The sequence below is a fragment of the Desmodus rotundus genome, chromosome 6 (assembly GCF_022682495.2).
Source record: "Desmodus rotundus isolate HL8 chromosome 6, HLdesRot8A.1, whole genome shotgun sequence".
NCBI lineage: Eukaryota > Metazoa > Chordata > Mammalia > Chiroptera > Phyllostomidae > Desmodus > Desmodus rotundus.
In genome coordinates, this window is record NC_071392.1 from 107,427,677 (window position 1) to 107,444,594 (window position 16,918).

Genomic DNA, 16,918 nt, shown 5'->3' on the forward strand with positions numbered 1-16,918 from the left:
TAAGCTTAAACTGCCAAGGTACACTTACACACAGATTTTTTTTTTTCCGATAAATACAGGTATCCCTTTGTATCTGTGGGTTTTGAATCCACAGATTAAACCAACCACAGATCAGAAACAGTCTTTTCAGCCTGCAGTTGGGAATCCATGGATGTGGAGGGCCTGCTATGTGCATTATTCTATGCCATTTTGGGTAAGAGGCTTGAGCATGCAGATTTTGGCATTCACAGGATTTCTAGAATCAATCCTTACAGGTACTGAGGGCCAACCGTAGTTAAGTTCGGGGGCAGTCAAAAGTTATGTGCAGGTTTTTGACTGCATGGGGTTGGTGCCGCTAATGCCTGCATTGTTCAAGGGTATTTTGTTAGGGATTTTACTGTTTGTGTTTTGATCTTTGTCTTTAAACCATGGTTTCTTGTATTGCCATTCCTGGATTTGGTATTGGGCTAATGCTGGCCTCATTAAATGAGAGGGGAAGTGTTCCCTTCTCTTCTGTTTTCTGGAAGAATATATGCAAAATTGGTATAATTTTTTCCAGAAATAATTTGATGAAACTTGTTTGCACCTGGAGTTTTCGTTGTTGGAAGGTTTTTAACTCTACACTCACTGTCTTTAATAAATGAAGGGCTGTTCAGGTTCTTTTAAGTGAGCTGTGCTACTTTGTGTTTTTTGAGGAATTTACCCAATTCATCTAAGTTGTGCAAAATTACAGGCATAAAGTATTATCACTTTACTGTGTGTACAATAGCATTCCTAGAGATGTCTTTTTGAGTCCTCATATTGGTAATTTGTATGTTTTATTTCTTTTTCTTGATAACTCTGGCCAGAGTTTTATCAGTGTTACTGATCTTTTAAAAAATCTTTCAGTTTCATTAATTTTTGTCTTACTATTTTTTGTTCTCGATTTCATCAATTTTTGTTCTTTATGTTTTTTTCCCCCTTATCCGTGCTTTGGGTTTAATATAGTCTTACTTTTTAGTGTCTTAAGGTGGAAGCTTAATTCATAAGGAGGACTTTTTCTTATTTTCTAACAATAAACTTGAAGAAATTTTTTTTTAATTTAGAGAGGGGAAAGGAAGGGGAAAGGCAGGGAGAGAAACACCGAGAGAAACATCGATGTGTGAGAGATACATTGATTGGTTGCCTCTCAGTTGTCTCTTGCACACCCCCAACTGGGGCCTAGCCCACAACCCAGGCATGTGCCTTGACTGGGAATTGAATCAGCAACATCTCATTTTGCAGGGCGGCACTCAATCCACTGAGCCACACCAGCCAGGGCACTAATTAATAAGCTTTTAATTCTTTAAACATTCCTCTAAGCACCGCTAAAGCTGCATTCCATACATTTTCATGTGTTGTGTTTTAATGTCCATTCAATTAGAAATATTTTCTATTTTTTCTTGTTACTTCCTTTTTGACCCAAGGTTGTTTATAAGGGTGTTTTATTTCCAAATATTGTAGATTTTCCACATATTTTATTAATGATTTCAAATTTAATTACTTTATGATCAGAGAATATACTTGGGTGAGATTTCAGTTCTTTTAAATTTGCTGAGTTTTTCTTTTATGGCCAAGAATATAGGCTGTCTTGGTGAATGTCCCACGTGCACTTGAAAACAACGTGTAGTCTGCTGTTACAGGGTGGAGTGTTGTAGAAGTGTTAATTGTATCAAGTTGGTTGATAGTGTTACTTATATCTTCTGTATCCTTACAGGTTTTTTGTCTATTTGTTTTATGGATTACCAAAAGAGGGGTGTTGAGTCTTCAACTAATTCACTATACATTATATTAATTATATGTAAATGTATATATTTTATTTTGATTTCTGTCCTTTTTGGTTCATTTGCTTTGAGGCTCTGTTGTCAGGTGTATACATATTAAAGGCTATTATATCTTCGTAGTGAATTAACCCTTTTATCATTATGTGAATGGCTCTCTTTATCTCTCTTAGTATTTCTTCTGACATCTACTATGTCTAATATTAATGTAGCCTATCTGCCTTTCTTTTGATTAATATTTGTAAGGTATTTGTATATCTTTTCCATCATTTTATTTTTATGTTTTTAAAAACATTTTATTTATTTATATTTAGAGAGAGAGGAAGGGAGGGAGAAAGAGAGGGAGAGAAACATTGATGTGGGAGAGATAAATTAATTGGTTGCCTTTTGCACTCACCTCACTGGGGACCTGGTCTGCAACCCAGGCATGTACCCTGACTGATAATTGAACCAGCAACATTTCAGTTCGCAGGCCGGCACTCAATCCACTGAGCTATACCAGCCAGGACCATCATTTTACTTTTAATCTATGTCTTTAAAGGATTTCTTTTTTATTTTAGATATTTATTTATTTACTTATCTATTTATTTATTTGAGAGAAGGGGAGGTAGGGAGAAAGAGGAAGAGAAATATCAATTGGCTGCATCTTACATGTTCCTCAACCAGGGACCTGGTCTGCAGCCCAGGCATGTGCCCTGACCGGGAACCAAACTGGTGATGTTTTGCTCTGTGATACAACGCCCAACCAGCTGAGCCATGCCAGTCAGGGTTAAAGTGGATATCTTATAGAAAACATATAGCTGGGTCTTGTGATAAAATCTGCCTTTTAATTGGGATGTTTAGACTATTTTTATTAAATGTAATTATTGATATAGTTGGATTTACATCTATCATTTTGCTAGTTAATTTCTATTTGTACATTTGGTTTGCTTTCCCTTCCCTCTTTTTATTCCTCCTTTTAGATTGAGGGGGTTAAAAATTCCTTTTTACCTTCATTGGTATTTAGTTACACCTCTTTCAAAAAATTTAATGGTAGCTTTAGTACTTGTACACTGTATATCAGTCTACCTTCACGTACTAGTATACTTCACATTTCACATACAGTATAAGATTCTAATAACACAGTATGTATATTTCTAGTTTTTCCCTTCTATCCTGGGATATTATTTAATACATTTTACTTTTATATACTTTATATGCTGGATGATACACTTAAGATTTTTGCTTTCGATAGTTATCTTTTAGAAAGATTATTATTATTATTATTTTTAGAAATGTTATTTTTTGTCAACCTTGTTTCCATTAAGCTGTGGAAGAATAGCTTAAAGCCACTCAGTGGTGTTCCTCCCCATTCAGAGGCTTGTGCGGTGGGTGCTGCAGACCTGAATTCAGTGGCAGGCTGAGAGCTCCAGTCTTCAGTGGGAAAATGCTGAACGGGCACAGAGGACGCCCGCACGCCTTCATGCCAGTCTGCGACCTCAGGCTGAGCAGCGGTGAACTTGGGAGCTGGAGCCGCCCATCCACCTGAAAGGTCTTTCATACTCACTTCCATTTTTATCATTTCTGGAGCTATTAACTTCTTTGTGTAGATCATCATTTTTGTCTTGTGTCATATGCATTCTACTTTAAGAACTTCCTTTACCATTTTTGTAGGACTGGTGTGCTGACATTGAATTACTTCAGCTTTTGTTTGTCTGAAAAGCCATTATTTTGCCTTCATTTCTGAAAGATATTTTTGCCGACTACAGAGTTCTGGGTCGTGGAGTCTCTCTCCTGCCCCTTTCAGTACTTAAAAGATGTCACTCCATTATCTTTCGAATTTCATAAATTCTGTTGAGATTTTTATTTATTTTTTTGCCTCAGAAGATAATGTCTTTTTTTCTCTGGCTGTATTTAAGACGTTTTCTTTAAGTTTTAGCTATTTAACTAAAAAGTGTCTAGGTGTATGTTCTTTATTGTATTTATTTGTTTCCTTATTTGTTTATGTTTATTACGTAGCATTCTCTGAGTTTTGGAAAGTTCTCAGCCATTTTTTCATCAAATATATTTTTGTGCCTTATTCCCCTCCTCCCCTTTCTGGGACTCCAGTTACATGTCTGTGATACCATTCGATCACATCCCACAGCTCTTCAGTGTTCTTTCTGTCGTCCCCACCCCATGGAAGTCTTCCCCTCTCTCTTTGTGTTTCAGTTGGATAATTTCTAGAGACCTATCCTCCAGTTCATTGATTCCTTCCTTGATTGTGTTGAGTGTTCTGGTGAGTCCGTCAAAGGACTCTTTCCCCTACCACCCCCCTCAGGTTACATCCTGATTTTATTTCTTTTAATAGTTTTTTTATTTTATTTTATTTTTTCCATTACTATTTATCCCCCTTAGACCCTCTTTCACCTTCACCCACTCCCCACCCCTTCACAGGATATTTTTTAATCTCTGATCGCTGATCCCTTAAAGAGATAGCATTTCTATTTGCCTCTGTTGTATATTCCATCTTTCTGTTGAAATTTACCACCTGTTCATGCATATAGTCTACTAATTTTTTTTTACATAATACTCATTGTTATTTTAAATCCCCTAACTGATAGTCACAGCATCTGGGTCATCTCTCAGTCTGGTTCTATTGATTGCTTTGTCACTTCCTACCCTATCCCTTTGCTTTTTTTGTATGTTTTGTAATTTTTGATCAACTGCTGGACATTATTGTGGAATAACAGTGACTGAGGTAGACATTAAATACTGATGTTGAGACTACTGTTACATTCATACAAACGTAGAGGTAGGTTTTGAGGGGAGGGAAATCATATCTGCACATACAGAATATAGAACTAGGACTATTATTTTACTGTATTCAGTTATAAAATTTTTTATTTCTTTTAAGATTTTATTTATTTACTTTTAGAGGGGAAGGGAGGGGGAGAAAGAAAACATCGATGTGCGAGAAATACATCAATAGGTTGTCTCTTCATAGACCAATGGAACAGAACAGAGAGCCTAGAAATAAACTCAAGTCTTTTTTTGTTTTGTTTTTTTAATTGTTATTCAATTACAGTTGTGTGCCTTTTCTCCCCATCCCTCCACCCCACCCCAGCCAAACCCCCCTCCCTCCCCCACCTCCACCCTCCCCCTTGATTTTGTCCATCTGTCCATTATAAACTCAAGTCTTTACGGTCAGTTAATATTTGACAAAGGAGGCAGGAGCATAAAATGGAGCAAAAACAGCCTCTTCAACAGATGGTGTTGGGAGATCTGGACAGCTACGTGCAAAAAAATGAAACTCGATCACCAACTTACACCACACACAAAAATAAACTCAAGATGGATAAAAGACTTAAATATAAGTCGTAACACCATAAAAGTCCTAGAGGAAAACATTGGCAGGAAAATCTCAGACATTCCACGCAGCAACGTCCTCACAGACATGTCCCCTAAAGCAAGGGACATAAAAGAAAGAATAAACAAATGGAACCTAATGAAAATAAAAAGCTTCTGCATGGCTAAAGAAAACAGCACCAAATTACAAAGAGAACCAACAGTATGGGAAAACATATTTGCCAATGATACCTCAGACAAGGGCCTGATCTCCAAAATATATAAAGAACTCACACGACTCCACTCCAGGAAGACAAACAACCCAATTAAAAAATGGGCAAAGGACTTGAACAGATACTTCTCCAAGGAAGACATACAGAGGGCCCAGAGACATATGAAAAGATGCTCAGCATCACTAGCCATCAGAGAGATGCAAATTAAAACCACAATGAGGTACCATCTCATACCAGTCAGAGTGGCCAACATAAACAAATCCACAAACAAATGTTGGAGAGGATGCGGAGAAAAGGGAACCCTAGTGCACTGTTGGTGGGAATGCAGACTGGTGAGGCCACTGTGGAAAACAGTATGGAATTTCCTCAGAAAACTAAAAATGGAACTGCCCTTTGACCCAGCAATTCTGCTGCTGCGGTTATACCCCAAGAACCCTGAAACACCAATCCAAAAGAACCTGTGCACCCCAATGTTCATAGCAGCACAATTTACAATAGCCAAGTACTGGAAGCAACCTAAGTGCCCATCAGCAAACGAGTGGATCCAAAAACTATGGTATATCTACACAATGGAATTCTCCGCAGCAGAGAGAAAGAAGGAGCTTATACCCTTTGCAACAGCATGGATGGAACTGGAGAGCATTATGTTAAGTGAAATAAGCCAGGCGGTGATGGACAAATACCATATGATCTCACCTTTAACTGGAACATAATAAGTAGGAGAAAAAAAGGAAACAAAATATAACCAGAGACATTGAAGTTAAGAAAAATCTAACAGTGGGCAGGGGGGAGTGGGGAGGGGACAGTGAGGAGAGGGGATTACAGGAACTACTATAAAGGACACATGGACCAGATCAAGGGGGAGGGTGGAGGTGGGGGAGGGAGGGGGGTTCGGCTGGGATGGGGTGGAGGGATGGGGAGAAAAGGCACACAACTGTAATTGAATAACAATACAAAATTAAAATTAAAAAAAAATAGGTTGCCTCTTGTGTGCTCCCAGCTGGGGACCTGGCCCGTAACCCAGGCATGTGCCCTGACTGGGAATCGAACCCAGTGACCTCTCGTTTTGCAGGCCCGCACTCAATCCACTGAGCCACACCAGCCAGGGCTAAAATTTTTATTTATGAATCTTGTCGTCTTATAGCATCCCTAGAAGTCACTTTATCAGAACTTCCCCTTGTAGTTGCTTTCTCCTTTATTTCTGTTACTGCTGTATCTGAAACTTTTCATTAGTTTCCATTGGCTTTCACAGCAAATGACACTTGTTAGCAGGTTTGTCTTTTCTTGACTAGATGTGATTTCTTAAGAGTGGGTAGCCCTGGCTGCTGTGGCTCAGTGGGTTGAGTGCTGGCCTGCAAACCAAGGAGTCGCAGGTTTGATTCCCAGTCAGGGCATATGCCTGGGTTGTGGGCCAGGTTCCCAGTTGGGGGCGTGTGAGAGTTGTCAACCACACAGTTATTTCTCTCCCTCTCTTCCTCCCTCCCTTCCCCTCTCATTTAAAAGTAAAATAAATGTTTGAAAGAAAAGTAGGTAGCGTGTCTTACTCATATTTGGGTCTCTGTGGTCTTTTAATTACATTTGAGATAGGTCTTGTTCTGGTTAGAATTGAATGATTTTTTTATTCCTTAGCCATGAATCCACACTGTGCCCCCCATCCATCAGTTAGTTAGAAGACTGTCTTTATTTTTCCACAGTCAACTGTGACATATCTAAAAAATGCACAGGGGTGGGAAGTAAGGGCTGGCTATGGATGAATTTATGAAGAGGTAACTCTTACACAGGGAATATGCACATTTTCTCTGCTAGTTTAATATGTACATTTTTGTCTCCCTACCTTGACAGTAAGGTTTTAAGGGGAAATAGCTGTTTCCTGCTTTTCTAGTGTTTGTTAGTAATTCTTAGCACAATGTTGACCACACAGTAGATGCTCAGCAGGTATTTCTTCACAAGGTTTAATGACACTTAACAGATTTTGGAATAAGTCACTAATAGCTTTACTTCTGTTTATCCCTAAAAAATGTTGAGTAGGGATGGTGGTGATACTCCATTGCTTGCTAGCTCTGTTTTCTTTGGCAAATTACTTAACATCCCCGGACTTTGATGGCTTCATCTATACGATGGGAATGATAATGGGGCATGTCACATGCCATTATTATTTAGATGATTTAGAAAAATAGTACAATAAGTGTTAGTTGCTGCATTCCAGTTTATTATTATGGTGCATTTTAGAAAGGTAAATTCAGTTAAAACTTTTGAGAAGCTAAGTTCTTTCAATAGGAAAACTTTTAATATCCCAAACCCATCTATCTCAGTGTGGATAAATATAACTACTTCTATATTAATTAAGGAAGTAACCTGTGAATATTAACAGCAAAAAAGGAGCAGGGCTAATTAATTTCTACCTTGCTAGCAACAGTATAATATACCTTCTCTTGTGCCCCAGGAGCAATGTGCGCTATTCCCAGGGGACTAGGATCAATACAGAAGTAGATTTCCCAGATCAGACTTCCCTAGGACCAAAGGTACTTAATCTTACAGTTCTTTTTCAATTGTGTGTTAACTCTGCATTCCTCCTTACCTGTAGGCATTATTTGTTATTGTTTGTTTCTAAAGTGTCGCTTTTTTTTTTACGGCCATATTGACCAAACCATGTTCAAAGACATATAAAGCCCAGAGGGAATCGTGGAAAGGTGATAATGGTCTGGTAAGAGTTAATCAAAATATTTGGCAGACAGCTGTTGGGAAAATATTGTCAAGACTTCTAAGGTGCAATATTCTGGATTCACTGTTTTTCTTACCTAAGAAAGGATACAAAACACAGTGCTAGGTTAAAGAGAATTGTGTCTTCCATAGCTGTGCTGTGTGTATCACTGACCCCCTTCTTTGTTAGATTAGTGGTTATGACATTTGAACAGTACCCTCTTCTGTAAATGCAGTATACTGCTCTTTTATGTGGGATAGGGATAATTTTTCATGTATCTTTTTAAGTTTTGGAAAGAAGCAGGTAATATGTTTGATCTATAAATCTGTGGCATAATCAGTTAATGTTTTAAATACTCTGATACTAAGTATAAGGTGGTAATACCATAGCATGAATTATGTTAGGAGCCGTGGAAATGAAGAGGATAGAAGAAGGGAAGTTTAAATAACTTTATTATTATTTTTTAAAAGATTTTATTTATTTTTAGAGAAAGGGGAAGGGAGGGAGAAAAAGAAGGAGGGAAACATCAATATGTGGGTGCCTGCCATGTACCCCCTACTGGGTACCTGGCCTGCAACCCAGGTATGTGCCCTGGCTGGGATGCGAACCAGTGACCCTTTGGTTCACAGGCCGGCACTCAATCCACTGAGCCATACCAGCCAGGACTAAATAAACTTTTTTTTAACTACTTTTCTTTAACCATTTTTTTGTTGTTGTGCTAAAAATTATTTCTTGAACTTGTACAAAAGTATTTAGTTACAAATGTTGGAGAAGTGGAAAAGCATAGAGGCAAATTATTAAAAACTTAGAAATATATACAACCCATTAAAAATACATTTGGTAGTCAGTTTCCTTCACCAACTTTGCTCGTGCTAGAGCGGTTCAGTTTAGCATCAAGTCATCTAGTTTACACCTTGGTAATAGAACATGGCCTGATGGAAAGAAAGCACACTTCCACGAGAATGTTGTAGGAAGAATTCTGCTGACCCAAGAAATCTGCCCGAAGTATCTCACATACAGTCTTCAGAGGTCACTGCTGTCGGCTGTTTTGTGTGTGTTTTTTACATATAAGTTTCTGCAGTTTTTCATGCCTAATGGATGGTGGCCATGAATTCTGGTCTCTTCTTTCCCTTAGCCTTAATTTTTTCTTTTATTATAGAAAATTTCAAACATACACAAAAGTAGAATAATGACGAATCCTCGTGCCATTCTTGTTTTGTGTATCTCTTCTCACTTCCTTTTTGAGCTAGAGTATTTTAAAGAAAATCCCAGGCAACCTATCGTTGCACCTGTAAATATTTTAGTGTGCACATCTAGCAGATATGGACTTTATAAAAGTACATTATCATACCCAATAAGTTCCTTATAACTTTATTCCTTGATATCATCTAATGCTGAACCCCTTTCCTTTATTTGTTCAAAAATGACTTTTTATAATTAATTATTTAACTCTTGTACACCTAATGCATTTGATTGGTATATCTCTTTAATCTCTTTTAATCTATAATAATTTACCCTCCTATTTGTGGGGGGGTGTTAGACCATCTATTTTTTGAAGAAACTGGGTGAGTCCTGTTCCCCACATTATTGATTTTGCTGGCTGTATCCTTGGGTTGTGTAACGTTATTCTCTTTCCATATTACTTGTAAACAGGTAGTTAGAGGCTTAACTGTTTTTCATATTTTTGGTTACTCATTGGTGGTATGTTGAAGTACTGTTCACATTACAAGACCATACGCTTGGTTATCCCACTTTGTATACCAAGAATGATTGGTGGGTTTATTTTGACATAGCCCTTTGTTGTCAAGTAAAGTTTCCCCTATTTGACAAACAAAATCCATGGAGTGATATCCTGACGACCTGTGGATTCCCAGGTCAGTCCACCTTTCATGTAATGGTATTAATTAATTTAACATTCACTGATGATTGTTGCCTGAATCATTTATTTCACTACTGTTGCATTTTAAGAAGACTGTAGAAAAATGAAATAAAAATTTTTGATTAAGAATTCTTTTAAAAGACTACATGTAAACTCTGAGGTGTCTGGAAAATTCATTTATGCAAGGTATTTTTTCTCTGTGTCTTGTAAAAGAAGTATCATATAGAAAAGGATGTTTAAAAATTGTGTGTTTAGCTAAATTAAGTGTCCTTTTTTTTTTTTTTTAATGAGTTGTCTTCAAAAGGTTTTATGGGAACAGATTTGGAGTTATCACCCATTTGTGAAATACTTTTGTCTACAGTGGGGCTTGCTTTAAGGTTAATCAAGTCCTAAGATTACTCTGGTTGGGGATTATGGATCATGAATTCATACAAGTCACTCGAATCCACGTGGGTCATTTATTTTCACTGCTGTGACTGCACATTTTTCCTGTAATCCTACCTGGATGGCTATTGTATATATGCCAATAGTAATGTTTAACTTTATGTAGTACTTCTATATGCCAGACACTGTGCTTTGTAATTTGCATGTGCTGATTTATTTAACCCTCACATGATTATCATTCCTGTTCTCCATATGAGGAAACTGGGGTAAGAGGTTAAGTGATTTGCCCTAATCACACAGCTAATAAATGGCAAGCACTGGGATTTGGACACTAATTTAGTTGCAAAATCTCTGCTCTTAGCAGAAGGACAGAGTGGATTATGTAGTCTCTCTGTTACTAAAAGATACCTCAAGTGTACTGTTCTATTAGCCCTGGGGGATAATCTACTTATATTTGTATGTAAGTAGTCTACATATATATGTATTTTGTTTGCTTGTGTGTCTGTATATAGAGAGAGACATAGTCAAATATAATATGTGCACATGAGGAGTAAGTATGTAGGGTTTTCCCTCTAGGGGAGGTCGTCCTTATTCTAAAACCTTTTTTTGGATCTCCGAATTTGACCTTAGATAGAGGCAGAAACAGCCCCCAGACTCTACTAATACCATATTGTGTAGAGAGATTTATGTGAACAGAACAGATTGAAAGGTCACAAAGGAAACCCAGCAGACAGCTAGAGGTCACAGATTCATTCACATAGGCACAGGATAGTGTTCTGGGCTGTGGACCCTTTCTGCCTTGAAGATGAAGCTGCTTGCTCTCCTAAACAGCCACCCAGATCTTAACTACACAAACTAGTATTCAAGTACCATAAAAACAAAATTTTGAATTCTCCAAATCCGGATGAATAGCAGCCATAGGTTTTGCTTACAGAACCGGGAGTCAGGTTTACCTGTGCTGTCTCTTTGCTAAGTGATTTTTAAAAATTGAGGTAATGTCTCATTTTAACTATTAAGCAATTCTCTTCCTCTTCCCATCATTCTGTATTTATTATAGCAAGTGAATTTATTACTTCCATCAAATGTTAGTTCAGATGAGAATATTGAATAATTTTGAGGGGTCATGTTCTTTCATTAAAAAATCTCTCCATTTCTTTCTGTTTTCATATTTGAGTTTTGTTTGTTTTGTACTGCTCTGAAGAGGTTAAGCTGTGTGGATTAGAAAATGACTAGGTTCTCCAGAGTGTGAACATTGTTGCAATAATCTGAGGGTTTGTTTTGAATAGTTGGATATCATTGATTGGGATAAAAAGAAGCTTCCTCTGGTGAGGAGCTGAATGAGCTGGGTTTATCTAGTTGTCTTTGGTGGGTGTTTGACGCTTCAGGCCGTTCTTGTGTACCAGTGGTAAAACTTAACAGGGAAGTCATTGAAAGGATTGATTCTCTAGGTAGTGGATTCAAAGACAACATGTTTCTTTATTTCATTCTATTTACAGATTTAAATATTCACACTCTGTATAATTTTGGTAATCATTATTGCATGGTTAATTTTTCCCAATTTTAGAGAATTTCTTAAAGTACTTAAAACTTTTTTAATAAAGGAAAGCTGTTCATGTCTTCTAACAGAAACAGATTTTCTGAATCATCTTCCTGACTTCTGTGCAGCCCTTCTGTTTTAGTAAGTTTTTTTGAAGAAAAAAATGAATTTATTATCCTTCTGTATTAAAAAAAGTTTTCTTATTTATCTAGAGAATGGAGAACTCAGTAAAATAGGGAACATACTCATGTTTTTACGGAATTCCTAGTTTTGTGGGAGGTTTTGTACTGGAGTCATACATAGAATTATAGGATTTTAGGGCATGGGGTACTTGGGAAAGGATTTTTTAAATCTTAGGTCAAACATCCTCATTTTATAGTTGAAGAAACAGTCAGTTCTTTAGTTTCATTGGTTCTGCATATGTTCTCTTGTTGGCTGCTGAGGGAGGTGGCCAGCTCCTAAGATGTATGATAAACTGTAAAATGAGATGGAGAAATTTGAAAAGTCGGTGAATTTGGCGTAATAGAAATTCCAGGTGAATGCTTGTTGGGCACATACTAACACAATTCTCTAGAAAGTTCCTTTCCACAAAGCTATTGATGTTGCATAAATACTGTATTTTGCTGTGTACACCGTGCTTCTGTGTATAGTGTGCAATCATGTTTTTGGCCCAAACTTTCAGGGAGAAAATCTTCCGTTTTCATTTTTTTTTTAAAGATTTTATTTATTTTTAGAGAGAGGGGAAAGGAGGGAGAAAAACATCAATGTGTGGTTGCCTCTCTCATGCCCCCTACTGGGGACCTGGCCCTGAACCCAGGCATGTGCCCTGACTGGGAGTCTTAACTGGCGACCCTTTAGTTTGCAGGCTGGCACTCAATACACACTGAGTCACACCAGCCAGGGCTCGTTTTAATTTTTTGATTCAACTTTTTATTTATGTTTAGAAACAAAAACAATTACCATATTCCAGGGTATTATTTTGCTGTTACGGTTATCATTATTGCTTTCTAGAGTCACACTTCTAACGCATAAGCATAAACAAAAGAATTACAAACATTTATATAGATTCAGAATTAGTACTACCCATGTATAATACACATCCTTATTTTTCCCTCAAAAATTTGGGCAAAAAGGTGCACATTATACATGGTAAAATACAGTATATAATTTTTACTGACCATCTTTGAATTCTTTCTTGATTCTTACAGTTCTCAATTGTTTAAGGGCTTAGAAGAACAGTCACATCATATATACCGTATTTTTCAGACTATAAGATGCACTTCCCCCCAAATTTGGGAGGAAAATGGGGGTGCGTCTTATAGTTCAAATGTAGCTTGCCTGGCTCGGTGTGGGGGGAATTATTTATGTTATTAAATATTTTACCACATCTTTTGCTTCAAAATCGTTTTTTGCCTATTTTCCTCCTCTAAAACCTAGGCGCATCTTATAGTCCAAAAAATACCGTGAATAATAATTTTGTACCTTTTCGGTTTGTACATCTCATAATTTCCTCCTATATTCTCTAGGGTGTCCGGATCAATGATGGATAGATGGGGTCCTTGTCTTTCCAGACTTCTTAATAGGAGTGCCTTCAGCATCTGACCATAAGATTTGACTAGGTTTCAGTTGGCTATTTATAAGGGTCGATACCACTTACCAGATAGAGTGTCTTAGTTCAGGTCTTGACTTTGCAGATAAAGGAGGATGCTGAACATAGAAGGTTCAGGACAGAGCAGAAAATATGTGGAGTATTAAATAATAATATTAAATATCTTGGAATATATTATCCTACAGAAGGAAAAAAAAACCTATGGGATGATTTCATCATCCTCAAGTATAGGGAGGACCTATGCTGGCAAATTAACGCTTCCAGGTCATCTTTGAGAATGGTAAAAAAAAGTCTAATGCTCTGGGCTTGTGACTGGACTAGAGCACCACCATACATAGCTGTCTCTACATACTTCCTCTGGTGACCAGGGAGCAGGGGCTAAACCCGGCCAAAGCACTGCACTCTCAAACCTGAAAGACGAGTGTCCTTCCTCCTGCAGTGTCTCTCCAGTGCCCTCTACCGACGAGGCTTAACAGCATACCCTTGGTGTAGGAGAAATGCTTAAAGAGCCTAGTGCTTTACCACAGAGCAGGTACTGAAGGGTGAATTTGTAGATAAGTTAAAACAATTTCTTTGTTTATTGATTTTAGAGACAGGGTGGGGGTGAGGGAGGAAGAGAGAGAGGGAGGGAGAGAGAAACATTGATTTGTTCCATTTATTGGTTGACCTTATATGTGCCCTGACAAAGGGTCGAACCCACAGCCTTGGCATATCAGGATGATGCTCTAAGCAGCTGAGCCACCTGGCCAGGTCCTGAAGGGTGAATTTGGAGTTGAGAGGCAATAAATTGACAACTGGCGTAGAAGCCAAACAAGAATACATAATATGTAATTCCATTTTTATAAGGTACAGAAAAAAGCAAAACAAATCTGTACTATTAGAAGTCAGGCTAGTGGTTACCCTTGGAGGAAAGTGTTAATGACTAGAAAGGAACGTGAACAGGGCTTTCATCATGCTGATAATGTTCTGTTTCTGGATGTGGATGCTGGTTACGTGGATATGGTCAGTTTGTGAAGACCTGTACCTTCTTTGTAAATGCATATTACACTTCAGTAAAAGTTAGAATGCGGTACAGTCTGATTCCAAAAGTAAAACTGAAAAACAAGATTCTGTCTGTATTGGGGGAATACAAAATAATCCTTGATATCTCAGACGTTTTTTTATTTTTTGAAACCTGTTTGAGAGCTGTTCAGCTTAATGTCAGAAAACAAGTATCTCATTCATCCAGCACAATTATTAATTGCCAGAGTACCTTTCTTTTCATTTGGGATCAAATTGTTACTACTGAGGCCTTCTGTGGAGCAATTTACACCTCCTTTTGTCGCTGATCTTAGTCTTTAAACAGCAACTTCTAAGTTTTTTATTTTTAATGGACTTTCAGATACCTTTTTTCTTAGTCTAAATAAAATATCACTGCTCTCTGAAAGCATTATCTTTTCTTTTATCTTTGTCATGATGTACCCTTCTTCTTGTATCAGCTGACCAGATCTCCTTTTTCCAGAAATCACCAGATCTCCTTCCTAGCTAAGAGAGAGAGGAGCTCACAATGGTAATGCCCTTGTACGGGGTTAGTGATAATGGGAACCACGACATTTGGTTCAGGAATTGGTAGTGCTAGGAGAGACTCAGTGTGTGGTTTGAAAAAGCTGTGAGCTGAGGCAACTCAGTACTGTGATTTGTTCAGGAGTAGGTAACTCTGGGTGCAGAATCTAAGGAATCCATGATGTTGGGAGTTGAACCTGGACCTGGGAGATGGATATGGAATCTAGATAGGGAGTCTCATTTCCAGAAAGCAAGGGTTGCTAAACTACTGGCATTACACTGTAGATAGAATTAAGGGTGAATTTAAAAGTGGAGCCAGCTATTGAAAGCCCAATTGTTGTTAAATCAAATTGAAGTGAATAGCAGTAATAGATTTGGAATTACCTGCATTTGTAAACAGAGCTTAACATCTCCACATCTACAGGATACAAGGTTGCTTTTGAACTTTGAATGGCTCGTGGCTTTGGCCAGGGCAAGAGTTATCACAAACATTAACACAGAAAGCTTAGAACCTAGAGCGAGTCCCTCACAAGAGTTGTTTCCTTATATATTTTTTTACCCTTAAGCCATTTGAGAGTAAAGGGAAGAAACTAGTATTAGTGGTGAAACTAGCAAGTGGGTTTTTCATTTATAAATTCAATCCATGTACTCACACAACCAGAAATGGGTTATTTATTATATCGAAGGCCCTGTCCTGGGCATTGGAGCCCCAAGGTGAATCTGATGCCATCCCTTGGCCCTCTGGAGGGATATTATTTTATATTCTTCTCATTGAGGCTTGCCATTATTGTACTTGTCTGTACATGCAGTTTTGTCACCAGCTCCTTTAGGATTCTATTGAGCCTTCAAGAACTGGTCCTTGGATTTTATAACCAGGCTGAGGAGTTTCCCAACTTTATTTACTTCCTGTTATTACCAGCCTGGGTTTACACTGGGCCACCAACAAAGGACTTCATTTGCAAATGTAGCATCTTAAGGAAAGGGTGCCTGTGATTGCAGGTATGAATCTCATCCTCTGTCTGTATTCCAGAGTAGCAGTTTGGAAATTTGCTGTCTTCCAAACTGGTCATCTCTAACTAAGAACAGTCTTAAATTCCAGCACTGTAGTGGTTCTCAGTGCTTGTGCTGGTGCGGGAAAGGAGCATTGAAGCAGGTAATGCAAATGTAATGTAATGTAAGCTGGAGGTTGTAGGTATTAAGAAGTTAAGTTTGTATTTCAGGATGGTGGTCTGTTCATCTGGAAGTTGATCCTAATTATCAAGTAAACTAACTAGCTCTTCCCTGTGGTTCTATTGCTCATTCTGGGCTTGAATTGTGTCATCTGTCACACCAGTCTTTCTAAAATAGTGCCATACGCCAATCTGAAACCTTGCTGAGTTTTACTTCTAGTTAAGTTTATTTAGCTGTTAGAAGTCAGTAATTGTAACAATATGATGTTTGTTAATATGTTAGTTTAAAGTAGGCATGTTAGATGGACCACACACATAATGTAGATGGTATTAACAGACTTTAGCCAGTTGGCATAAATTTGCCAATGGTGGCCTCTTAAGTATTTTGCTTATTGCCTGCAGTTTCTGCTCTTGGTATAGTGCAACCAGACTCAGACAACCAGGGCCTTGTATTGGCAGGAGACTCCTCATTATTCAGCGGACTTGCGTAAGGAGAATGTTTTACTTCTCAGTCACATCATGCAGCATCTTGCTTTACGTTTCCCCCGACAGGCAGGTTCTGCATTTGTCACAGCATTCTCTTCCTTTTAGATTTCAGGGAAAGGGGAATTGAGGGTGTGAGAGGGTTAAGAACTGTTTCATTTTTTAAAAATCCAGAGCTTAAAAAATACTTCTCAATTTCTATTAAACAGAACGTCCTAGACCCTAAGGAAAATACAGGCGGTGCTAGAGCGGAACGGCTGAAATGACCCGGGAAGTCCATCAGGGTGCAGCATCCTC

At 38.0% G+C, this 16,918-nt stretch overlaps 1 protein-coding gene across 5 annotated transcripts in view; it reads left to right on the top strand.

Annotated features, from left to right (window-relative positions):
* CHD6 (chromodomain helicase DNA binding protein 6) overlaps nt 1-16,918 on the top strand; it is a 171,004-nt gene that overhangs the window by 26,246 nt on the left and 127,840 nt on the right. Inside the window, exon 1 of one of the 5 annotated variants that reach the window (XM_053927250.2) lies at nt 7,457-7,839. The exons of the other annotated variants lie outside the window; for them this stretch is intronic. The gene's annotated coding sequence lies outside the window, so the exon portion shown is untranslated. Of the gene's footprint in view, nt 1-7,456; nt 7,840-16,918 lie in introns of those variants that run through there. 5 annotated transcript variants of the gene reach the window in all.